This window comes from Aquila chrysaetos, chromosome 15 (genome assembly GCF_900496995.4).
Source record: "Aquila chrysaetos chrysaetos chromosome 15, bAquChr1.4, whole genome shotgun sequence".
Lineage (NCBI taxonomy): Eukaryota > Metazoa > Chordata > Aves > Accipitriformes > Accipitridae > Aquila > Aquila chrysaetos.
In genome coordinates, this window is record NC_044018.1 from 14,656,314 (window position 1) to 14,683,660 (window position 27,347).

The following is a 27,347-nucleotide window of genomic DNA, read 5'->3' on the forward strand; positions in this document are numbered from 1 at the left end:
GCTGTGTTATAGTCACAGATGAATACAGTTTACTTGCTTCTAACTTGGGCAATACAGAATTTATCTTCGTACTTCCTGGCCTGGAGAGTTATCCGCTCTTTTATGTATACCACAACAGTTCTGCTTTATTAACTTGCTCTTTTTCAGTTTTTATCCTCTAGTGCAAAGGTCACTAATTGGCCATGTGAACCCACACATGAAGGTAGTCGTATGGATGGCTAAGGACACAAAGAATGCCCATCACATAACTAGAACCAAAGGGAAGAGTTTCTGAGAGCATTTCACAAATTGAAAATTGTAAAGGTTTCTGCATCTTCCACTGCACTATGGGCTTAGACTGCCTTGGTACCAGAGAGGGGACCAGACCACCTATCAGTCTTTGCACAGCCTCACTAATGGCATGATGTAGCTCCAAAAAGCCCAGTTTTGACCCTTGTTTGGTGACCAACATGTGGCTTAAGAACCAGAGACTGGTGTCTTCTGCCATACATATGAAGCTTATGGTCCAGTTTGTCTATTTGGTTCATACAAAAGATGAAATACAGCTGGAATAAAACCTAGTAAAAGAGGAAACTGACTCAGAACAAGGGACAGATGGTTTGCCTAGGCCCAAAGTATTTGTCATACATTTTCCATATATATGGAGTTGAATTCCTTCTGATGGACTCACGTTGTACAAAGAAATGTTATAAACAGGAGATGAGTGGTTTTCTCCGTAAGGCGTACCTTCAAGTCACGTTCAATTACTTTTGCACGCATAACCAGAAGATGCAGGAAACATGTCATTACATCATCATATACGCATCTGTAGTTTATAGCGTTGGTCTTCACAGACCCAGACTCTCACTTAAAGTTCTGTGGGGGAAGCCATAAGCATCCAAACTCATTTTTTGGAAGGAGCCCTAACAGTATGAAAATTATCCCTCTCAATGAGCCAGAACAAACCCAACTCATCAAACATAATTTTGGTAATGAACATCACCATTTTACATTCAAATACCTCCCAAAATGGTGGCAATTTATTAATGTCAGATTAAAGGGCTCAATTCATTATTCCCTTTCAGTAAAGAGGCAGTTAATGAGTGATGCATGCACATGGACAAGCTTCTAATTAGAGCTTCTGTATGTGTTGAAAGCTTGGTGCTGGGATACTGAGTGGCTGCCAGCAGACTATTGACTTTTTTTCCCTCTTTGCTGAACATGCCTATTTATACAGCTTATTGCTAATGAGATGCTAATTGAGTCTGCCATATCTAAATAAAAAAACCCCTTGTGTTTATTGCTGAATCCTCTAAATGGAGCTCCATTTCACAATATTCTCCCCTGACTCATTTTCCTCTGCACTCTCTGTGCTCTGATTGAAAAATAATTTTGAACAATAGGATTTGAACAATAGAAACAGGATGCCAATTTAAAAAAAAAAAAAGTGTTATTTCTAATATTAGTTTAGAAAAGAACCTAGTAAATTTATACCTGAGTATTTACATTTAGTTTTACTTAAAACAATGCCAAAATGCACTCAAATATGTGGTGAATGCTCTGTAGAAAATGTATAAATGCAAGTTTCTATGCCCTGGAGAGGCTCCAATATAATCATTTTCCATGGAATGCAAGCAGCCTAAATGATCACCACATAAACAACAACAAAGCACATTAACAAAAGTAGAATGAAGGCAAGAGTAAGGATTTGAACAATTAAATCATTTGGTTAGCTAGTTTAGGTTTGCATAGGAGTGAAAGCTATCTAAGTGTGAAGATAAAGCACTGTTTTTATGATCTTCAGCTTATCAGTCAGCTGGCAGTAAAATCAGTTGAATGCATTCTTAGTCTCCTTTTTCTGTATAATGTATATTTTAGGACAAATTTTGGAAATATTTTTAGCGCTGATTTTGGAAATATTTCTCTAAAACTGTTTGATGCTTCTTCAGGTATCGTACAGTGGCTGAAATGCCCACTAGATTTGGGGTTTGTTCAATTTACTTATGTTCTTTTTTTCACTGTGATGTTATTTCACTTCTGTTTTCCAATTCATGAACAATACCTTTGGGATACAATCTTTTCTGGGCATGCCATCTAAAACAAGCCTGCAAAACTCTTCAGTGCAACATTCACCACCATCTTCCGTACTGACAGGAGTTCACTGTGACGTGTCTCATGATGTTGTTTGCAGGCTTCTCCATGGTTTGTGATTCTCTTAGGTTATGTGAGTAAAGGCTAATCGCAGTGAACACAAAGACCCGGTAAGGATCAAAGGACAATGACAGGTGGAGAAACTGTAATAACCTAACCAGGAGCACACTGGATAACTGGATAAGCTACTCCAAAAAACATCGGAAGAGAGTAATTAGATCACTGCCACTGCTGTGAAACCCACCAAGATGCATCAAGAAAAGAATCTCTCTGGAAGACCATCAAAACTAAAGGAGTTATTGCCTGAAGAAGTATAGGACTTATCTTGGAATGCAGTGGGAAGAGAATATGCAGATTGTATAAAACTTATTATAAGCTGTTTTAAGGGACTTGTGGGAACATGTGAAATATGTTTATGAGAAGGACCAAAAAGGGGAAAGTGAGGTTTTAGGGTGGATCAGTGAGGAAAAATAGAGGAAAAAAGGCGGTAAGAGGAGTAATTGCTTGTAAACAGGTGGCTGGTCAGTATGCTCATCTGGGAAGCCCTGCACCTGATCACTTCAGTCTATTCTATATTCTTATTAAATCCTTTTTCTCACTGTCTTTGGGGTGGATGCATTTCCTATCTGAGGCTCTGTGTACACACGCTAGAGAACTTAAAGCCAAACAAGCTGAGTACTGGGAGAAGAGGTCTATGTGGCAACCTCCTGAAGTGGGAAGCTGATGCCTGAAGGGCCCCAACTCTGGGTCACAGCAGCTGGAGGAGACGGGGTTCTGGGAGCCAGCAAGTGGGTGGACTGAATGTCTAAGACCAGCTACAGGAAAGAGCCCGTGTATATATATGTGTGCATGCATGTATTCCACTAGCAAGCTTTAACCCTGATCCGCAGGAGGGGAGGAACAGGATTGAGCCATTGGTGTTCACTGTGTTTATGTGGGTGGCAGCACGGGCACAGCTCTGTGGGCTGCACTTGCGGACTGCTATGTGTGCCATTTGTAGTGTGCGTGCCTTTGGAGAGGATGTGCTCATTCTTGCTGCTGGCTCAAGCTGGGGCCATGAAAATGCAGCAGCCCTGCCACTATGGGGCTGTGACAGGAGAAAATCCCCTGAGCCCAGAAACTTACCAGATTTGGCTCTACTAGAAATCTCAGTTTGTCTCCAAGCCAGAGAAGCTAGAGAGCCTCCATCATTGGAAATGTTTAGATTAGAGAAATAATCTGTCAAGAATAGTATAGATGCAATTGATCTTACTTGGGGCAGAATGGACAAGCTAAATGAGGTCACTTCCAGCCTTATGATCTCATTAATCTCCATCATTTGGACATTATTCACACTCTCAGAAATAAAAACAGCCATTGACAGAGCTGGGCTTGTTCTGTCTGACAACAAGGAGACTAAAGGGCGAGCTTGCAGTCTGGGGGAGGCTCAAAAGGTGAGCTGCAGTTACCTGAAAGGCAGTTACAGACCAGAGAGTCAATCTTTGCTCAGTAAATAAATGATGGTAAAAACAAGGTGAATGAGAACAGATTGTGGATTGGATGGTTCAGATTAGACATTTAGGAAAATAGTCATCATTAGGAGGGTAATGCAGCGCTGCAGCAGGTTTGTTAGAACAACTGAAGTAAAACTTCCATCTTTAATGGTATTTAAGGCTGAGTAGGATAAAGCTACAGGTGACCTGATCTGTTATTGGCAATGGTCAGGCTTCAAGGGGAGCTGAACTGCATGATCTGCAGCAATCCCTTACAAACAGCAATTCTATGACTCTTTGACCTCTGCAGCAGCTGCTTTGAATGAAGCTGTTTAGGGCAGGTTACCTTCCAACAGTTTGTTAGCAGGAATAACACAGGCTGTCATGACTTAGCTAGGTAGCTAATATGAGCATGACTAGATTTTTAGTACTCATATGTGATCAATGTTACACTTCGCTGTTTCATCTTGAAGATGACACCTTTCACAGCACTAAAAAATGGTGTGATACTGCTTCACAGCTGTCATACCTGAATCAGCAATGCCAAGTTTTCCTTAGGATATTGTTATCAAAGGCAACAGCTTATATAGTGGACTACCCATGCCTTGTAACAAACCATCAACTCAATTTTCTAGTACTAAAATGGTGCTTGTAACAGCAGCACTTGAACAAACATGTTTGTTCAAGGGAGGTCCATGACAGTTGAAAGCAGTTTAGTGCAAGGACAAAATGCCAGTTTAGAGTCTTCAGGTACTAAAATATAAAAAAGCATTTTTTTATAAATTGGCTTCCTACACTGGTTATGGGATTAATCAGATAACATGCAGATGTGTATAATGAAACAAGCTCCCTTTACAGACAGAGTGACATAGGCACTGTGAAGTTGTCATTTATCTCACCTTGAAGTTTATATTTAAAATGAGACAGAGGAATTGTATCCATTCTTTTCAGTTCCCATAAAAGGACTCTAGGGTAGGCAGCTTAGATACATTTGTCTGTATTGTGTCTTTGTATGCATAGATGTAAGATGAAGTAGTAGCCTTTGAGGCGTTACAAGGTAGACGAAATTATAGCATAGTGTCTACAATAAGATGAATTTTATGATGGGCTTCAGAGTCCTGCCCTCTTAAGAACTGAGCAAGTGAAAAAAACCTTCCAGGCATTTTTTCCCCACTCTTTTATAGCCTGAGAGGTAATAGACAAGTTTCACAGAGGATTTTTGTTACTCATTGGTGCTCCTGGGTTTCCTAATCCATGATGCATGAAGCTTTCTTTAGCTGATGGTGAGAGTTAACAAATGGTAGGAATTTCCCTAGACATTTTTTCTGGTCTGGGGATGTTTTTGGACAGAAAAATGGTGCAATTCTATTATTCCACATATATCTTACCAGGCCATCTAACCTCTTGAAAAAGAAAGGAAGCTTAGCCTGATTTCCAGAGAGCTGCCTATTGAAATGAGATGGCTATTTAGGGAGGATACCTAGTAAATAAGCATTTCAGAGTTTCAATAACAGTTATGTACAGGATCCCAAATGAGTCTTTCAGTGCCTTTCACATAGCACTTTCTCTCCAATTCTACCCTCATGAGCCCATCAGTCAAAATGAGAAAAGGATTGCCTGGCTTGCAGATTCTGGTAATGTGTTAAGTTAGGTGCAGTAAAGACTGAGTCCCTTCTCAACATGTCTAGAAGCTGAAGCTTAGACATATGGATAATTTTGATACCAAAAGCTTGAGCTCTTCCTGAAATCGATTTAATGTATCTTTGTTTATTTAACAGTCTGGCACATACTTTGAACTAGTCATCTGCTCTGAACAGAAAGAGACAGATGGCAATTCATTGCACCTATCATAGACACCTACATTTGGACAGGATCAAAAACCTTCTGGAGGTGCTTAACTCTTCACTGGATCTAACTTCTATTTATGTTCTTAATTCTAACTCTGAAATTTGTCATTGATATTGTGTCTGATATAATGACGTGTCTATACCATAAAATGCAACATGGTTTAGCACAGTATGCCTTCCTGAGGTGGGTATACCATATTATACAGTGTTCTTCCATGGAGGCCAAACAGGACACAAAATACACAACCTGTGCAAATTGTTTGTTCAAACATAACAATACTACTTCTTGATGTATTATAGAAATGTGGTATCATACATCTTTGCTCTGTGGTGTGAATACTTGTCAGCTGGACCATACGTTAGGGAACTTTGCTTCACACCTTCCAGTGCTTCTGATTCTTAGACTAGTTCACAAAAAAAAATTATTTAAACCTGCAGGGTGGGCTTGCCATAGGTGTCACTGAAAATAACTAGGATTTAGATTCTCAAGTCTTTCAAGTTCTTTGAAATAGTTGTTTTATAGTGGCATCATCTGGCTGCATGTAATATCTGCTGTATCTATTATCTTCACACATTAGCCTAGGTTCCCTTGGGAAGCAGTGAGACAACCCTTTGGAAATAAGGAAGAAAGGATCAACAGGTGAGATAAATTGCCCTAAAGGTTACACTCAGACATCTAAATTTAGCTGAAATAAAACCCATCCTCACAGCATTATCAAAAGTAGCCAAATACTTTTTACATTTAAAATGGCAGAAATGCCATCACAAGATAGTAACAACTAATTCCTATGTTGAATCATTTCTTGTACATGCCTCCCTATCTTTCTTTGAATAGGAGAAAGACCTCTAATTAACTATCAGGCATAGCATAATGTCATCTCCAGAATGATAACAAAGCAAAAAAGGCAAGCTTAATCATGTATCACATGACATACATATTATAAAAGATCTCTCCAGGCACAGTATGTAAGTAGTAATGTAGCTGCAGAAATTGCTGGTGAGAACTCATCTGAATTGGTACACATTTTTCATCATTTATTATCAAAACCAATGAATCTGCACTGGAAGAGGAAGAGAAAAGAATTATCAGGATCATCAGCAGAACATAAAGCATGATTGTGAGAGGACAGAGAAAATGAATGAAAGTGGAAGCAAATGTTAATGCCCACACCAGGAAAATTTGTCTCAGCAAGCTATTTACAGCACCTCTGCATAACGACACCTGCTGAAAGGGACAAAGTGCTACCAAATCCCTCAGCTTCCACGAGCACTTCTGTCTCAGGGACTGCCACAGCCACAGCACACATGAAGAACAACATCTCACGTTCCCTTTGGCCTGGAGCACACATATTGAACCAGAATGCACTGCAGGGAGTGTTACAAACTTCCTTACCTCCCCCTCTGGGATGCCTCTCAGTCTGGCTATGTAAATAGCTCTCATTAGTGATGTTTAGACCTGGTTGAACAAGCCATCCTTTTTCTTTGCTTGGGTGTCTGGGGAGGGGCAGAACAGTGAATCACTGAAAAGGTCCTGATGACTTAGTCTGAAAGTAGGTATCCTTCTAGATGTCTAGCTGCAATGTGAGAGGAAATAAATTTCAGCTCACTGATCCCTGATTTGATGGTACAAATATAAAAAACTATAAAGAAACAGCAAAGCAAGATTTTCTATTGACTATGACAAACCCAACAGATTTTAAGAGTAATATTGCAATCTTAAATGTTGCAAATATAATAAATATGATAGTACAAAAATGGCTTTGGGAATGATCTGGATACATTAAGCAGTCAGCCTTAAAATAGACTTCTATTAGATAAGTTTATCAGCTTTCGCTGTGTTATCTAAGCCTCCCTCTTCTTTCTGCTGGGAATACCTGCAAATATTGAGATAATGCACTAGAAATCTAGCTAATTTTTATCTCCTGAAAACACATTACTTCCTAGGGGCAAACACTTTGTATAACAGGCTATGCATGTATGGGATGTGTGTGTATGTATATATACATATATATAAACATGTTTTTTCATACATGTTTGTGTACTTTTTTACACAGCAAGAAATAAATAATAGTTACTAGATTGTATTTTTGTATGTATTTAATTGGTGTATTTATATTCCCAACTTTTTGTTCACCTTGTTTTTCATAGCTACTGACTCCACATCAGTTTGCCATTATGATGACCTATATTACAATACATTTGGAGATTTTTCCAAATAGAAATTCTGCACAAAACTACACTCCCAATAGCTTATGATTTAAATACTAATCATCTTGAAATACACTACCATAATCTGCAATACCGGACAATGTTTAGAAGAACTAGAAATTAGCATTATTCCAATCAATGCTATTTTCCATTTATATAATTCTTTAGGGTATGGTTTCTTCTCACTTATTTGATGTGATTTTCAAGGAATTAAAGATTCCTCCCCTTTTCCTTTTTAAAATGACCCATGATTTTAGAAGTTTAATTTTCTGGGTGCTCATCCTGCTAATCCTCTAGAGGAACATTATTTTCAAAGGCTGGATATGTTGCACTTTCTGAAAATCGGGCCCATTCTAAGATAGGTCTTTTTCTTATACGGAGATATTCTGAAAACACATTTTATTGTCACAAAGTCTTTGAAAATTTAGTGTGATACTTAACAAGCTGTCATGGTTTAATCCCAGCCAGCAACAAACACCACAAAGCCACCTGCTCACGCGTTTCCCTTCCCCCCCCCCCCCCCCCCCCCCCCCCGGCGGGATGGGAAGGAGAAAATATAAAGAAAAGCTCGTGGATCGAGACAAGGACGGGGGGGAATCACACCACTTATGGACACAGGCAAAAGAAAGGCTCAACTTGGGGAAGAAACAAAATCAATTTAATTTACTACCAATCAAATCAAAACAAGCATAATGGGAAGTAGAACCAAATCTTAAAACACCTTCCCCCTACCCCTCTCTTCTTCCCAGGCTCAACTCCACTCCCAGTTTTCTCTCCCTCCTCCCCCCAGCGGCGCAGGGGGACGGGGAATGGGGGTTGGGGTCAGTTCCTCACACACTGTCTCTGCCGCTCCTTCCTCCTCAGGGGGAGGACTCCTCACTCCTCCCCTGCTCCACCGTGAGGTCACCCCCACAGGAGACAGTCCTCCACGAACTTCTCCAGCGTGGGTCCCTTCCACGGGCTGCAGTCCTTCAGTCACAGCCTGCTCCAGCGCGGGCTTCCCCACGGAGTCCCGGCCATCTTGGGGGGCATCCACCCCCCTGCTCCGGCGTGGGCTCCTCTCTCCCCGGGCTGCAGGTGGGCATCTGCTCCCCCGCTCCCCTCCGTGGGCTGGGGGGGGACAGCCTGCCATCACCACGGGCTGCGGGGGCATCCCCTCCTCCCCGCTCCTCCTCCCCTCCTTCCTCACTGACCTCGGGGTCTGCACAGGGGTTCCTCTCCCATCCCGATCCCCCCACTCACTGCAGGTTCCCCTTCTCAAGTCTGTTCTCCCAGAGGCGCTACCACCGTCACTGACGGGCTCGGCCTGGGCCAGCGGCCGGTCCGACTTGGAGCCGGGGAAGCTTCTGGCAGCTTCTCACACGAGCCGGCCCTGCAGCCCCTCCCCTGTGACCAAAAACCCACTACAGAAACCCAAAACACAAGCTCATTTAGAGTTAGTATCCATATTGCTATTTGGAAAACCAGAAGTCTTTTACAATACACTGAAAGGGATCATCCATTTTATGCAGCTGTAGGCTTCTAACTCACAGGTGGTTCAGAACAGCGAATTTTATGTTTCAAGTACTTAAAACAGACTCTAGGAATTTTCCACCCTTATATATTCAGAGAACAATATAACTGTTGAGAATGTTTTCAGCTGGATATTTCTGCTGGGAGCAATGAAATACTACTTATGTAGAATAAATTAATCTTTTACTTAACAGTTGACCTAGTAAAAACTTACATCAGTCAGACTTTCAGTAATTTATGCTGTAGTGACTCTGCACTAATTCGTGGATTGCTTCAGTATATCCTTTATCTTTACCCCAGACTAGACGCATTTTTTAGTTTTCTTTTTATTGGTTACATACTTGCATAAAATACTTCTATTTTCTGTTCATGTGTGTACTTCCTGAGGCTCTGGATGGCATTTTGGAACTTTTAGAAAACATGAATAACTTTAAATATACTGCAAGGGTCTTGACTACAGCAATCTACCTACAGGGAGTTTAGTTTATAGCAAAACCATAAAAGTATGTCGTCAGTCATTGATTGGAGCATACAGGAAGACAAAACTAATTCAATACCCAGGTTGTAAAATGAAGTTTAACACTCATTTAGTAAAGCATGTCAAAAAAGAATCAGCATACTATGAAATGTGATAAGTAAACTCCCTCCAAAATCACTAAAATGTGTAATTTAATCAGCAAATTCTAAATACACATAAATATACCAGTGATCCAGAGGATGATTTAATGTATTTATGTCCAATATTATTTTGCAGAAAAATGAAAGTCATCAGTATTTAAAATGTCTTTCCTCATAGAAAATTAAAAAAAACCCAAACTACTATATTCAGTTGCATATAATGTAGTTGATATCCTCCTTGTCTTCAATTGCACATCATAACACCCACTCTTCCATTGTTCTCAGGCTCTATAAACTGTCTTGAGTTTATTTAGCCTGTCAAACAGGCTGACTGATGTTTTGTTTGTTCAGACCACAAGTGTAGGTGACCAACAAAAGCACAACTCTCTGTAGAGCTGGAGAGCTCAAAGGTTTTTAGTTCAATGGACAATTCAAATGGAAAACAAGTAAAGGGGATTTGAAATAATATTCAATATTCATCTGCAAATTGCATTTGCATACTTGTGGGCTTTAAGAGTAAATTCTTCTCATTTTAATAATAATTTCTTTCAAGAGGGAGGTCTGTATGCCTGAAAAATTGTCTATTTTTTCTAACTGTATGAGCCAGTCTGTTAAAAGTTGTAAGCTCTCTCCACGGTCCTTGTAAGTATATCCAGACTCAGTTTTATGATTGTTTCACACAGACCATCACAGCTACAGCAAGTGCTGCCAAATTAACATGACTTCAGATCTTTTTTTGGAGTGTGCGCAGATCTGAATCTTAAGTCTTCTGAAAAAAAGAACCAGATACTCTTCCCTGTCCCAAACTAGCTAACAAAGATGCATTAATAAAAATATTTAAACTGTCTCACTTGATTGCATGCAATATTCTACAATATAACCCCATTTTAGTTATTCCTTTTTCATAAAACTCCAGCTGATATAATTTGGACCACTCTGGACTAAAATCGAGGAAAAATTAGCTTCTTTATAGCCTAGATATCCCAGCCTTGTGCATGACATGCTTTACTGAAGAAAGTTATCTCATTAGGTAAATAATTAATATTCTGCATTTGAGGTTAATTTGTCAGGAAAAAAAACATCCAAATAAGAAATCTTAATATGGGTAGTAACTCTGGGCGATGGTCATAATTTTGTGTATTTATTAAAGCAACAGTAAGAAATTAAAGAATAGAAATTACAAAACTTTTTTGTTGTTGTTGTATTATCATAGCACTGAGGAGTCAGAATCATGGAGTACGGCCTATTTTTACTAGTTTTGTCCAAACACAAAATATATATACATATAAAACAAAGGTTGCCTTTAATAAGCTCATAAAATGTGTTTGCTTCTGGAATTTATAGAGTATTTGAGCAATGTTTTTCATACTGACACTTTCTAATTTTTGCCATTATTGGCCTCGTAACTTTAGAAAGTTTTTTTTTCTTTCTTGCAGAAGAATAAACATCCTGATGGATGATTCACTTATTTTTTGTTTTATAACCATGGTAATAAAAGGTATAGTCTTTTCTAGGTCATCAGGCTTAAAAAAGACTGCCTAGGTCCAAATGAGACCGATCAGCTTTGCAAATCCTGATCACTACACAGTCTTTATGTGAGGGAAGTTCAACATCTCAAAAACTAAGAGAGAAGCCACCAGAACTGGAAAGTGGAAGATGCCAGTGAAATAACAAATGTAAATCACACTTTCTGGGGGTGAATTAGATTTTTTCTTTCACTTAAGAATTCTCATCTTAAACCTGTTTTTTATTTTAAAATACTTCAACCAGATTAGTCAAAACCTGGGGGGAGTTGAGGGGGCTTCCACCATTATGAGTAACACCTCTCCCAGTTAATCAGCTGGGTGACCTGCATTCTGTTCCCTGCTACCCCTCATATCAATAGCCTTCTTTTATCCCCTGCATCACCCTTGACCAGTGAGCTATAACTTATTAAGGGTTATAGCTTTCCTAGTCCTTTTTGTTTTAACACTATTCTAACTGTATAAAGTAATCCAGTCTTTGCTGGAGTCAAAAAAATGCCCATTAGAAACTGGAATGAACAAGAATCCTAATAAATACAGCATGTATTTAGAAGACTGAGATTGCAAACTTACTAAAATTGAAAAAAATATTAATAAACTTTTTTTTTATTACATAGGGTTTCATACTCCAAAAAGAGATGCTTATAGTTCCCAAACTTAAAGTAATCTGCAGATCAAGCCACACTGGTAGGAAATATCAGCTCTAATCTCAGCCCAGATGAATTAAAATAGGTGTTGGAAGCTATATTTCCCCAAACCTAAGTTAAATCTCTCACCAATGAGCTATTTCTGTATTTTGATGAGGTTTAAATGATATCTGTGCTCTAAGAACTGCTGCTCTGCAGTTAGTATCAGCTTTCTGACACTGAGCACGTTGGTGCCGTTAGGATTCTACCTAGAGGCATAAATTTAGGCTACATCTATACTAGTAAATTACGAAGTGGCAGGGACCATTCCCAGCACCGTGATTCAATCATCTGAAGTGTTCAGTTGTTAGAATTGTCCCTAATACAGTTGTGGCTTGGGCCAATTCCTATTTCTAATAACTAATTTTTGAATAGTTACCCTCTTTCAAAGGCTGAGAGACTTTAATAGCATGGATTTAGGCCATTTAGCACCTAAGTCCAATTATGGGCACAAGTAATTGACTCATATATACCGTACACTGTAATTTAATGGTTAACGCTGCAGCTCAGGTGCCTGGAGAGCTTTAAAAAAAAGAATTGAGACACCTATAAAATTAGGCAGCTTCACAAATAGGTTGGAGTTTGAGGAATCAACACATCCAGACTCAAGCCATCTAAGCCTTATTTTCCTCAGGGAACTAGATAATTAAACTCCTGAATTTAGGATACAAGTAATCTCGAGGATTTTTTTTTTCCTCCAGTACAATAAGAAACTAAATTTTTGAGGTTAAACATAAAAGTCTCCCTTTAGTAGACAGAAGAATTTTGGATCTTCTATTTCACTTCAAGACCATATCCAACAGTAAGTTCCCTGTTATACTTCCTCTTACGTGGATTGCAAGTCTGAAAAGATTGATCTAATCTTATATATCATTTCCATTCATGACTTCTCATTAAGTCTTATGGGCAGATAATTTTGCATTTGTCTCCAGTGTATTACTTCCATCAAGCAGTGGTCTATGGCTTTAAGACTATTTTCCCTTTTGTTTCCTTCTTTTTAGCCATATATTTTGTATGTTTCTAGCACATTCCTTCTACCACCTGAGGAAGTCAGGTTGTTATTTCACTACCATCTTTTAGTGTTATCAAGAAGCTAAATAAACCAAAAGAACCCATGTATATAACAAAACTAGTGTATCACACTTGCATTCTGTTTAGGACACAAAGCTCATAATCCAGCATTTCCAGCAGGGACAAAAACAACTTGTAAGGAGATATTAGCGCAAGACACAGGGCATCCCTGGGACCTGGAAGTTCTGTTGTGCTTGTAGCTGTTATTCCAAGGTTCCTGAGCTCACCTGTAATTTATGCATTCCAAAGAAATACACAAGTTCAGATTTCATCATTATTATCTTTATCATTTTTTGTTTTCCTTGTCATTGGGCACAGGATGTAATTTAAAAAATACTAAAAAAAAAAGTTAGTTTTGTTCGTTTCTTAGTTCAGCAATTTTACATTTCACTTTCTTTTTAAACAACAAAGTTGGCATGAATTTGATCTTTAATTTTGCGCTAATCATGGGTAGTCTTACTTTTCAAAGGATAACAGTTGTGATCAAAGACTTAGAAACCATGATCTTTGCTTTGAATATTTTCTAATTATTGAAAAAAGAAAAATGTTTGTATGAGGGGTTGGGGGTTTTTTTATACATATATTTAAACCAAAAGAATAGTACTTGGGAGAGCTATGTTCATAAACTAATTCTTATGCAGACTTTTTTCATGACACTGAACAAGTTTATGTTTAATTTGTTTTAAATATTGTCCTCAAACTGTGGTGCTGAGATGGCTTGTGTGCTGGTCAGACCTGGTTATTAAAGGGGTGAAGGCTGAACAAAAAATACAGCTTTTTACTAGACAAACTGTTAAATTACAGATTCTTGCTTGCCATGAAAAATGTAAGAAAGCCTTAGAAAAATGAAAGGACATCAATACCTTCCTCCAAAAAATTTTAAAAAGAAAAAATTCATATGAATGATAGTTCAGTTCTGTACTATTGAACTTCCATCTAAAACTACAGCCCAAATCTCTTCCATACATCACCTCCATTTACAAAAAGGTATGAAAAGGATGGGAAAACAAGGTGTATCAGAAAAAAAGGCCAATCAGTCATGGCTTATAAAACATACATCTGGAAAGAAGCTTCCCCTCTGCATAAGGAAGCATGTTGTGTGATGTTATTAACTGTTATCAAGACTCTCATAGCACTAGTTTTATTTTTGCCTTGGCTACTTTTTTTCTGAGAGATTGTTCCTCAATCCCTCTTCTCTTTCCAAATTCCAAGGTAAGTACATCAATGATCCGTTTTCCTGAATTAGCATTGGCCACTTGTTCTTGAGCCAGTATTGACTTTCGGCTTAAAAAAAATTACTTTTCCCTTTCCATCATATGTCTTACTTCAGATACATACATATGTATAAAGAATAGTCCTAAAATATTGAAAACACGAACAGCATGCTACAGATGTCATAAGGCATTCTGGCAGCAATAAGGCATTCTCCCAATAAATAATTTTATATTTGTCTTTTGCAAAAACAATAATCATTTCTATTAAAAAAAACCAAAAAACCTTCCCAAAGCATATCTAATAATTACATATACAAAAAGAATAAAACCAATACTGAAGTTTTGATGATCTCAAATATTTTACATGGACGTTTTAAGTTTCTGTAGAGATTCCTGTCAAAAACATAAGTAATGATTTTCTGATAAATATGCTTCTAAAATTTTTTTTTCTAGATATATTATTCATTAACAGGGTTTTCTATGCTATGTACAACAATTATTTCCTCTGTGTTTCAGATCCAATTGGATTTCTCTAAAAATCTTACTCTATTTTATGCTATGCTATGCTAATGTAAGTTATGCTATGCTATGCTATGCTATACTATGCTATTCTTTCTGGTTTTTTTTCTACTGAAAAAAATAACTTTAAAGAAATTGTTTTTGTAAGTTTCACTATATTTTAACAGATGCACATCACAACTACTCTTCACTTTTATTAAATAGAAGACACATGTAGAGATTAGGCAGGAACTCTGAGGTATGTAACCAGACTGACAGAACTTCTGAGAAAAGCTTGGCTTGTGATTAATGATCCCCCTTGCACATGAGTACTTGTTTCATTCAGATACATGGCATAGCTAAAGTTTAATATTGAATTACAAAAAAAAGTGTTTACTCTTAGGAGAGCTTTGGGAACAAGAGCAACTTTCAAAACCATCCCTGAATGATTTTATTGTCATCTATAGTAACCATTATTTCTGGTTTATTTGTCAAGTTAATGCAAGATGTTATAAATATTATTCCAGTCTTATGTGCCCAAACTAATTTCTTGTATAAATGCTTTTAATAGTTGCAATTTATACTTTGATTTTTATCTCATAGTGTAATGGTAAGATAGGAGTCAATTATTCAAAACTTCAGAGGTCATGTTCTGTCTTTAACCTAAAACTGAAAAAGAGAGACAAATACCTCAGAAAAAAACATCTCCCTTCAGATTCTTTGTTGTTCCTTGGTAAACATAACTTTATAGAGAATATCTGCCTCAGATAAGTGACAGTGGGCAAGGATAAGGCACCTTCATAAAGAGAATACGCAGTCCTCTCATCTACGGATGGGAGGTATGTTATACCTCTGTACCATGAACAAAAACAGTGTAGTGTAGACACAGACGATGAGTACTTTGGTAGATTTTTTTTTCCTTATAATCTCTATATCTAAAAATAGATACAGAAAACAGTATTTCTTAAATCCTGTGCTTATGGTTCAGTTGGAACACAGGTGGTTGTGTAACGTCAAGAATAAGTGTAAGCATTCAGCTTTCATGCAGTTAGAGTTTTTGGCCTTTGAGTAATGAATAAAACTACCTGCTTCCATCTAGAATTTTTATTATTCAATATATGTCTTTAAAAGTATAATTAATATGGGAACAACCCTGACTTATTCCTTCTGCATGTGTAAAGCTAATGGAAACTGAACTTTGCACATTAGAAATGAAAGGGGAATGGCTTGCTTGGATTACATGAAGAAAATGCTTATATGCTATTAGTCTTGAATTTATTTTAAGAAATATAAGTTTAATTTTCCATATGGAAAAAAAATACTATCTGTGAGAACATTTTGGCCTACAGCAAAGGAGAATAAAGCCATTTATAAGATACACTTGAAGGAAGAGTCTACTTATCACTTAGGGAGGCCAGAAGTGCTTTATGTCTTCTGGTAATTGTTTGCATCTTGATACCCAGCATGACTTTTAGCAAAAAGAGCAGTCAGAGAATTTGTCTGTAAGGTCTGTGCCATTTTTAGCAAGATGCTTATGAATTACTTTTAGCTGATATAGAATCATACTTGGGGATTATGCAGTCTAAATGATACATTTTTTGTAACAGGCTAAAATAGGTGAGAACTCCATTTTGAGATACATGTTCAAGTGTTGAAATTTATTTCTTTGTAGAATTAAAACTACACCTTTAAAAATAGTGAAAAATGCCCCAAATAAATCAACAGATGACCAGAATGGCCCAGAACATTCACTTGAGCATTCATCTGAGATGCAGAAGTACCAGAATCAAGGTTCAGTTTTGCACAGTGATTTGATTCTGGCCTTGAAAAACTCTGTATCAGTGCTCTGTACACTCCGAGTTACATTATTTCTGTTTGATCTCTTCTACTTCCTGGTAGTGACGTTCTTTTGGCTATTCTGGAACTTCATTATTCATTATCCACAGCTTTCACCTATGACATGTGAAAACCTTGTTTTAATCCTTTACCTTAATCAGACATGACAAATTTCCTGGAAAATAAAGTTTTGAAGGGAGTGTGTTAAGAACTGAATGAATAACCAAGTTAGGATAGATTTCTTTCTTTCTCTAGTCAGAGCTTGCAAACTGAATAAAAAAAAAAAAAAGATCCAAAATCATTGAGACCACAAGGCTGATTTTAAAACTGGTGTTCTTCAAGGACAGAACTTTTTTTCTTCCAAAAATTTCTCAGTCAGTTCTAATAATGAATACAAGACAGTTTTTTTCAAGGAAGAGCTTAAGGGACTGAGTCATAAGATGATACTGCTCCTCCATTTAAAAACAAAAACAAAAGCACAACAAACATACTGTTTTGGCTGATGAAAAAGAATTACCCAAGATTTTTTAAACTACCTTATGTTCCCATTTGTAATAATTAATTACTTTTTTCTTTTTTATTACCTCCTTACCTACAGAACAGATTTACATCTCACTTATTCTTCACTGAAAGATTTTTTATCTCTTCAATCCTGCAAAGGTGCTTCCAAGACAGCCTCAAGGTCTAAGCTGAATATGTCCTTTATTTTCTTTCACCACAGTTTATAATTTTTGTGATTTTTATATATATATATATATATATATAAAATTTAATACCAAGTAATCCAACTGTTACTTCTTTTCACGTGTTTTTGGTTATCCCAATTTTTTAAAAAATATATCTCATTAATAAACACAAGTTTCCTCCAAGAGAACATTGCAGTCTAAGATTTTTTTAAGGACATATGTCATCACAATTCTCTGCAGTTTTGTGGTTTGTTTTTTTCCCTACACTGATACTATGTTTTAAAGCTTCTTTAAATTGGGCTGTCTGAGCATCATTTTATTTTCTGCCTTGATTACTGTCCTGGTTTCAGCTGGGATAGAGTTAATTGTCTTCCTAGTAGCTGGTACAGTGCTGTGTTTTTGGGTTAGATATAAGAAGAATGTTGATAACACACTGATGTTTTCAGTTGTTGCTAAGTAATGTTTAGTCTAAAGTCAAGGATTTTTCAGCTTCTCAGGCCCAGCCAGCGAGAAAGCTGGAGGGGCACAAGAAGTTGGGAGGGGACACAGCCAGGGCAGCTGACCCAAACTGGCCAGAGGGGTATTCCATACCATGGGACATCATGCCCAGTATATAAACTGGGAAGAGTTGGCTGGGGGGGTGGTGGATCACTGCTTGGGAGCTAACTGGGCATCGAGCGGTGAGTAATTGCATTGTGCATCACTTGTATATTCCAATCCTTTTATTATTACTATTGTAATTTTATTAGTGATATCATTATCATTATTAGTTTCTTCTTTTCTGTTCTATTAAACTGTTCTTAACTTACGAGTTTTACTTCTTTTCCTGATTCCCTCCCCCATCCCACTGGATGGGGGTGGCAAGTGAGTGAGTGGCTGTGTGGTGCTTAGTTACTGGCTGGGGTTAAGGCACGACAGCTTTTCATGGACAAATAATGTAAAAACAGGACCTGACTGTGGTTCAGTGTTCGTTGACTCCTTGTGAGTTCATTCTCCCTACTTTACCACTGGTATCAACTGTATGCAGCATTCAAGATCAGTTATTTTTGATAACTTAAAAGTCTGAGAATGTTTTATTTCTATATAGCATGATCAGGGCTGTTCTGGGATAGTGAATGTCCATTTGTAAACAAAGTGGTAATCCATTATCAGGACTAACAGAAATCTCATCATGTAATAATGGAATCCAAAGTAATTCGTCTTCATTACTGTTCACCAAGGACTACTTTTCTGGCAGCAGTTACAGTGAAAACCTAGCCAAAAAGTCTTTGAGCTTTAGTTAATAATTGGGTTGTGAATATGAAAGACAATGAAAGTCTAAAAGCCAGTCTCCTATTCTTTAAATTAGCAACTTGTCTTTTTTTAATCTTTTTTGATACTTTCTGCAACTTAATGTATGCCAAAAAAAAATCTATTAGCACACTCAAAACCCCCCCTATTATTAAGCCATTAACAAAGCAGCTCTGACTGAGCATCTGAATCGGTCTGTGGTTCAGTGTCTTATACACCTGTGGAGGTGCCTTAGAGGATCAAGAGCCCCCTTTTGCCCTGTTATCCCATATGCAGATGAGCCTCTGAGAGCAGAAGGCTCAAGTGGGTAGGGGTTAGCACTGTTAGCAGAGACAATCACATAGAAAGTCTAAAAAGGATTATTATAATTATTATTATTGAAGGAATTAATGTCCAAGAAGCATTATTCTTCTTCTGCATCCTTCTCTTTATACTGAAAAACCTATATTATGTGTAACTGACAATGACTGAGCAGAGACCAGTTATGAGTCTGAGTAATTTCACTTTTCAAATTTCTATAGTTAGGTTTTAAAAAGACAAGTTTACTAAGATAAATAGAAATATTACCCATTAAATTATTGCCAAAGTCTAATCTTTTTCTTATTTGGTGTGTTTATACAAGATCATTTTCTGTTCCAATTTGATATACTGGTCTGCTGAAAAGATAGAACTTGGAAACTGTACAAATTATACTGATTAAAGAAAGCTTCAGTTCAGGAATAGTTAAAGCCTAATACTAAAAGTCAAATCAGCAAAGACTTAGAAGTACACTAAAGGGAGAAGTACAATATAGGAAATAGTGGTTCATTAGGGGAGGAGATCGACAAAAGAATAAAGGAAGAAAGGGTGTTAGGTACAGAGAAGACTATAAATCAATATTTAGATGTCTTGAAACATGATTTTTGTATTGCAGTTTGTATGTGGGGTTTAGGGCACTTTTTTTCCTTATATTAGATTCAGTAAAAGGCTTTGGTAGCTAGAACATGGTGCTTCTTTGAATGCATGGGTCACTAGTTTTAGTATCTTGTATTTGCAAAATGTTAGCCCAAAATAACTTTGCGAGCTTGAATGACCAGACAACTTTCTGTTTGTTGTTGGGGTTTTTTTTGTTTGTTTGGTTGGTTTTTTTTAGTTAAGACCCTTAATGATGTTTTATGCCAGATAGTAGGCTCTGTGGATGTAGAATGTTACATGAAACTTTGATGCTTTTAAAGAGCTCTTAAGGGAAAAAAAAAAGAATTATTCAAAATAATTTATTCTTTGCTAGTATTAGATTCTACCATGTGTCTAGATAGACACTACAATCTATCAATATTAGCAAAGAGTAAGTTTCTTTGCTATGTGGAAATGCTGTTGTGGTCAACAAGTGCAATCACATTCTAATTGCTTACATATCTTGGAAAACAAAGGAAGACATATGGCTTTAGTAAAAACTGAGTTATTTTTCTGAGAAAGATTTTCTTCCAGAAAGTTGAAACAGCAGCTGGGTAACAGCTTAGTACTAATCAACATGATTCATTTGGGACCTCAGAGCTATAGGTAACAATAATTCAAAATGTGGAGGGCATTAAATTACATTAGTACAAAAAGACAAGAGAAGTAATTTGATTATGATAGACTTGAAAAAAGGAGGCATGGAACAAACAGTGTAACTGTGTGATATGCTAGAAATGGGAGAAGTTGAGGAAAGAAACAGAACAGAAGGGAAATTCTAATTTTATAACAGTCCAGATATTGCAGAAAACAATTTCAATGCTAAAAAGATTTTAAAAAAGAAATTGACATTACATGAAGGGACATGGATATGAAAAAAAAAAAAATACAGGCGACTAGTATAAAAGGATAGTGCAGATTTGCAGAGTCAGAGTTAGAAAGATGAAGCTTCAAAATAAGATACTATTAGCAGAGTAAAAAGGAGAAGAACAAGTTTTTTAATTATGTAAGAAGCAGGAGATGACAAAACCAGTGTAGGTCAGGACAGTTGATACTTTGGTTCTATTTTGACCAAAAAGGAAATAGTAAAGGATGTTTAATGAATTAAAAGAGAATAAGGAAATGGGGATGTGAAAAGGCAGGGTAAGGAACAGCGAGAATTAAGCGTAGCCTGAAGGTGCTCACTGGGAAGTTGTGAAATGAATTTGCAGAAGTCTGGTAGAGTTTATGGAGTCCAGATGGGCTCCATCTGATAATGCTTGGAGAACAGAGGAATTCCTAGAGGATTGACAGAGGGAAAGGATAAAATAGAATCTGTGTCTCAGTAGAAAATAAAAAAAAAAAAAAAAAAAAAAAAAAAAAAAAAAAGAAGGGTTTTCCTCCTGACACCAAAAGCTGCCTTTTATCAACCTTAGTAGATGAAAAAGGACAGTCATATGACTCATTGGATTTTCACAAGCATTCTTCCTGAAAACAAATTATAATACTTGCTCTTTGCAAACCAACACTGTCAAAAGTACCTGATAAATAATAACACAGAACAAAAATGTCAGTTTTCTAAGGGAAATCACCAGAAAAAAATCATGCTTAGGCTTTCCATCATGGATTAAAAAATGTCTATGGAATACAGATGTCATGGTCATCGGACATGCTGTTCATGCTGTGTAACGAACAAATCACAGCACTGTAAATCTAATAGCTTCCCTGAGTTTGTTGGTGTTAGTTTAGTTTTATGCTGGTGAACTGATCAAAATCACTACATCTTCATAAAAATATTTTAAGAAGTATCTACAAATAATTTTAAATTCACAGTCCAATGATTAATTTTTTTATCAGTCATGTGCATTGCACAATGGGATGAAGGATACTGTGTAGTTCCGATCAAATCCATTCGAGATTGAATAATATTCAACACTTTCATTTATGAGCTACAAGTTGAAGTGAAAAGTCAACTAATCAAACCATAAATATGAAAGATACAAATTTGAGAGGCATGTCAGATATTTTTTTGCAAAAGGATTAAGAAAAACCTTCTTAAACTACAGAAATAGGCCAAAAAAATCAATGAAATGAGCATCACTATAGACAAAAGTATTTTGTAAACTATAATCATATAAAAAAATAAACCATAGAGAAAATCTTGGTAGATAATACTACCTATAGGAATAAACTGGGAATTCTAATCATGATAAAAATAAATATGAGTTAAAATAAGGGTATTTCAAAAGTTTATAGTACTTTATTAAGCATTGTTAATGAAAGTTACAGTGCAAGAGAAACCATAAAATTATTCCATTGTGCTTTACACTGGTTTAGCTTTAATGACAGTTCTCCCTCAGGATGTTCAGAACAGAGGTAAACTGCTGATAGGTACTCTTAAGGCAAAAGAAAAAGTTAAATGATTCAGATAAGGATTTCAAAGACATTGCAAAAGTACAAATCACATTCTTCATGTAGGAAAAAAAAAGACTTGGGAAAATAGAAAAAAAATTATTTTCATGATAAAAAGGTAAGACTAAGATATTTTAAAAGGCCAGCAAACAACAACCAGGAAGCACCCTAACAAGAGAAAAAGTAATATTAATTATTACTGAAAAGCTTCTTAACTGTTATAAGAACAGAGGGGGGGGGGAAATTTACTTATCCACAATTGCAGTTCCCAAGGTCACTGAAAAGAGACCTGAAGCTTAGTATAAGTCAGCACTATCATCCCAGAAAATACTATACTGTGCATATTTAAACAAGAACACAGCCTACAAAGCTAAAGTCATAAACACTGACTTATTCAGTATTAATAAGGCATCACCTGCCTGTATCTGAATTTGGATAGCCACATAAAAAAGATACAGACGGTTTGAAGAGAGTTAAGAAGAAAACAATCAAAATTATCAAAAGTTTGGAAAACATACCCTTCAAGAAAACATTTTGAAGTGTTGAACTTCAGCCTAATATTTTAGTCTAAACAAGTAAAGACTGCATTTATAGGATAACTCCGTAAATTCAGAAAAAGCAGTTGCAAAGAATTTCTAGGATCAATAATTTTGCACCTAGAGGTATTTTTATGTTGTATTTGCATAATTTTGCCAAGCTTCTAACCAAGACTTCTCCAAAATTTAATGTAATTACAGAAACCAAAGTGATCTCGTAGCGTAGTTTAAGAGCAAAACTATTCTTCACATATATATGCTCACTGCCTTGGGGCACTTTATACCTTATTAGGTATCCAAGTTGCAAGTTAGATGGCTAAGTTAGGCATATCAGATCTATCTAGTGCACCTTTTTTAAGGTAAGTTTTCTGTATATATAGACCATCCTCAAAGCTCTTTCCTGTATTTATAAATTCCACGTTGATTTAGTCTTTCTTGAATATGGGTGACCCAAACTGTACATGATAAAGTTAACATGGATCTCGCTAATGATGTCTCTACTGAAAGCACCCCATCTCACAGTTCTTATATAACTATAGTAATTATGCTGATAAAAACAACAGACAGAGTTATCATTTGTTCACCTCAAAAGAAATAGGGCATTTATAGAACCATCCAAAACCAGTAGAAATGTTAGTAAAATAAAACAATAGGTAACCTGAAATAGTCCTATTGATTTAGATGTCTTGAGATGCCTCTTTTACTACCTTTACATTCCTTGAAACATCCATGATTGGTAACCATGAAGGGGAATATCAGACCATATCTCTATTTTTAAAACAGCACCATCCAGGCATAAAAGTAGATTGCCTGAAAAAAAAAAATCAAAGTGCAAAGGATCTCAGCAGAGGCTTGAATGAGGTTTCCATATGTGCAAATATGTATGCATGTAATATGAAAATATGTAATTTGAAAATGTAAGAATGGCAGATGTAGATAAGACTAAAGTTCATTGAGTCCACCGTACAGTTCCTGGAAGGAGTAAGTAGCAGATGCTGAGGAAAGCTGTAAAAATAAAAATAAAAATAAAGATAAAAATAAAAGTAAAAATAAAAATAAATTTTATAGCTTCTATCTAAACTTTAACTTAGAGTCACCATTGCTAAATAGACTTTCATCATTCAACTAAAGAAATACTTAGATACAGAATTGCCAGTCTTTTATCAGTGGATTTTCTCAGCTTCAATGCATCATTAAATCTTGCTTACTGATCACTTCAAAGAGCTAAAATTGAAGCATTCACATTAAGAAGAATGCTAATTGCCTTTCAAGAAAAAAAAAAGGGGGGGGGCAGAAGGGAAAAAAAAAAGGCAATATAAACAGTGCAAAGCAAAAATTTCAAAAAGTATTTTCATGTTCAGGATGAGGAAACAAAAGTCAAACAGTTTTATGTTTGCAATATTACAGATCAAAGTCTTATGAACTATTATTGTACTGAGAGCAAAATAACCCTTGAAACAAATTCTTCAATAATTTGTCACCAGTATTTCAACTGTCAAATAATTTTAATGACGGGTGCTCAAGGGTGAGTTATATGAAAAAAAAAAAAAAATCAGAATCATCACAATTCTTTTTTGGTAATATATCAAAAAATAGAGGAATAGTGGAACATAAGTGTAATCTAGATGATAAATCAATAAAAATACAGTGTTTTTCAAATGCAAATAGACTGTCTGAATAAAAGACAGATCACACACTTTACAGAGCACACGGTGACTGAAGAGTCAGAGGTAGATTTATGGAAAAAGGCATACCTTCAGCATTATTAAACACACAGGACTCTACTACCTGCCAAGAAATTTTACTTTCAATCTCAATCTCTAAAACCTGTTGGGACAGTGCTTCACCAGTGAAGTCTTCCTGGTACACTCTAGATGAATCTCAACAGGACATGATGACTATTCATAATTGCACACCATGATATTATACCCATTCCCAGCATCATGTTTAGCACCCCGCGCCTTTTGCAGCAGCATTAAGGCGCATGTTCATGAACAAGGTGAGCCTTAGTTCCTAACCTCTGAGTGGTATTCATAAATATAAACCCTACTTGTACCCCTCTCTGTAGGGAAGTCAGGTTTGAAAGATGAGTGCATCAGTGGCCAAAAACATATTCAGATTCACACAGATGTTCTGTTGAGGTCAACTACTGGTGAGATTTTGTTTTCTGACACCAATAAGAAGACACAGTCAGATGTCCTAAAGAATCATTTAATGAACTGATCAAATACCTCATGGCCAAAGCTGTTGCTCTTTTGTTGTCACTGAAAATAGGATCAGTGAAATTAACTGTAGTATGTAACTTACTTAAATTGATGGGGGTTTGGTTTTGTTTTTTTGTTGTGTTTTGGTTTGGTTTGTTTTCATTTTCCCTTTAATGATAGTTTTAAAGTGATACTAAGAGAAATGAAAGATACTTATAGACACATATGTAGGTAGATAGGTCTGTATGTGTATATAGAAAAATATGGTAGCCTATGATAAGAAAAAAGTTTTTCACAGGTTCTTAGAAATAATTTTAATCACTATTTGTTAGCTATTTTTACCATGCCAACAATGTAATGGATTTTTTTAGACAAGCAGAAAGATTTGGAGCCAACTCTAGCCTCAGTCATTTTAGTTTTGCTTTGGTGAAACTGAAAAGGGAGCTTTATTTGCTATCGTTAAGAAGTGTAAAAAGAAGACATTATGCTGAAGATCTTGTTTATGGGCAAAGAGGAAACATACCTTATCTGTTAAGACAAGAATTTATTGCTGGCATAACTGAAATGTTAATAGTTGAATCCAAGCATCTTTATTAGTCCAGATCTAATTATCACAGAAAAAGAAAGGATGCTTCTATACAGAAGTTTCAATAGCAGTAATAATACAATTTAAATTCTTACACACACACACACTTGTTTTCTACCTCTCTTCCTGATGCTGTGCTCACCCTTCCACTGCTCCTCTGGGTCCTGAAGTAATTTTCTTCTGGCAGTGGTGATGGGAGGCACCACAGCAGGGTATCAGCATCTGCAGTTCTTTGTTGGATTTCTTCACTTCATGTTTAGATCCACTTGTGGTCATTTTTAAATGTTTGCTAGCATGCTTCTACATCTTTGCTTGCTCCTCATTGGTCTGCAGCCCCATGTTTAATTTAATATATTGTGTGCTTTTTGTGTATGCTAGATATTATTTCTTTGTTTTCTTTCTTACCCCTAAAACTAGCTTTGTCTAGCTCCAGGTGTCCGTTTCTTTTATGGACCATTAGTGAGCAGCTTATAGCCCTGGGGTTGCCAGTGATAAGCCTGTGCCCCCTCCGTTACCATTCCATGCCTGTGCTCTTCCAAGTCACCTCCTGGATCTCCACTTCTCAATGTCTCTGTTATTATAACAGGCCTGTATTTCTTTATACTACATCATTATGATGCCATACAGAGATAAATAAAACTAAAAGCAACTTTGAAAAACTGCTGCCACAGCTAAACCAAATAAAACAGAGCTGCAGGGAGGTCAAAACCAGTTCAGACAAGACAAGCCTAACAATCCTCTGTTTTGAGGCCCTACAAACTTAGTGTAAAGCCTGCACCATGTTACTAGCAATTACAGTACTGTCTTATAGGACTAAATGGTTACCCAAGCAAAAAATGCAGGAGGGAGAGCAGAAGTGAGAAAAAAGGTCTATATGTAAAACTATATGTAAGGTCTATATGTAAAAGATGGTACATCTTTGAGTATTTAAAAATCATGGTTTAGTTTTTCATAGAATTCCAATATAGAATCATAGAATCATGGAATGGTTTGGGTCAGAAGGGACTTTAAAGATCATCTAGTTGCTCAAAGCCCCATCCAATCTGGCCTTGAACACTTCCAGGGATGGGGCATCCACAGCCTCTCTGGGCAACCTGTTCCAGTGCCTCACCACCCTCACAGTGAAGAATTTCATCCTAATATCTGATCTAAATCTACCCTCTTTCAGTTTAAAATTGTTACCCCTTGTTCTATCACTACAATCCCTGTTAAAGAGTCCCTCCCCATCTTTCCTGTAGGCCCCCTTTAACTACTTGAAGGCTGCTATAAGGTGTCCCTGGAGCCTTCTCTTCTCCAGGCTGAACAACCCCAACTCTCTCAGCCTGTCTTCATAGGAGAGGTGCTCCAGCCCCCTGATCATCTTTGTGGCCCTCCTCTGGACCTGCTCGAGCAGGTCCATGTCTGGACCAAATCAACAATATGATTGGTGATTATATGACTTGAATGTAGGGAAGCAAATGAACAAAGGGAAAGGGAAGCTTAAAGGGAGCAGGCAACAAAGAGGTCAGGGCAATTCAAGAAGAGCCAAAAGAAACTGAAATTTTTACAACACAATTCATCGCATGGTGAAATATATGTTGGAAACATACAAAGTGAAACATACCCTAAAGTTGTTAATACATTATGTTAAATATAGAGGGAATATACATGAGCTTTTATTTGTTAGCACCTATACTGTAGATGTCTAAAGGAAAGAACATGCCTACACATATTGTTTTAAATTTAATTAAGTAGATTAACAAATGATGTATCAGTGGGAGAAGTTCAAACACAGTATGAGGGAAAAGACTTTTATGGCAATGTTTTGCATAGCCTGAAGCAGGAAAATGCACCATTAATGGTGAATCTTCCTCCAGGAATAGAAAACATAAGATCAACCAAGGTTGCTGATCTCTGCCTTTCTTTCACTTCCATTTCAAATAGGCATTATTTTTCACCTGGAACAATTTGAATTGCAGTTGCCTCCTAATCAATATGTAGAGCATAAAAAATTTCCATCTCTATTTAGTTTTGTCATCAACACATTCATAATGTTCTATGCTTCAGTAATCTTTAAAAATAAGATGTTATTAGAAATCAGAACTTGCTGCTTACTGTGTGAGCCTT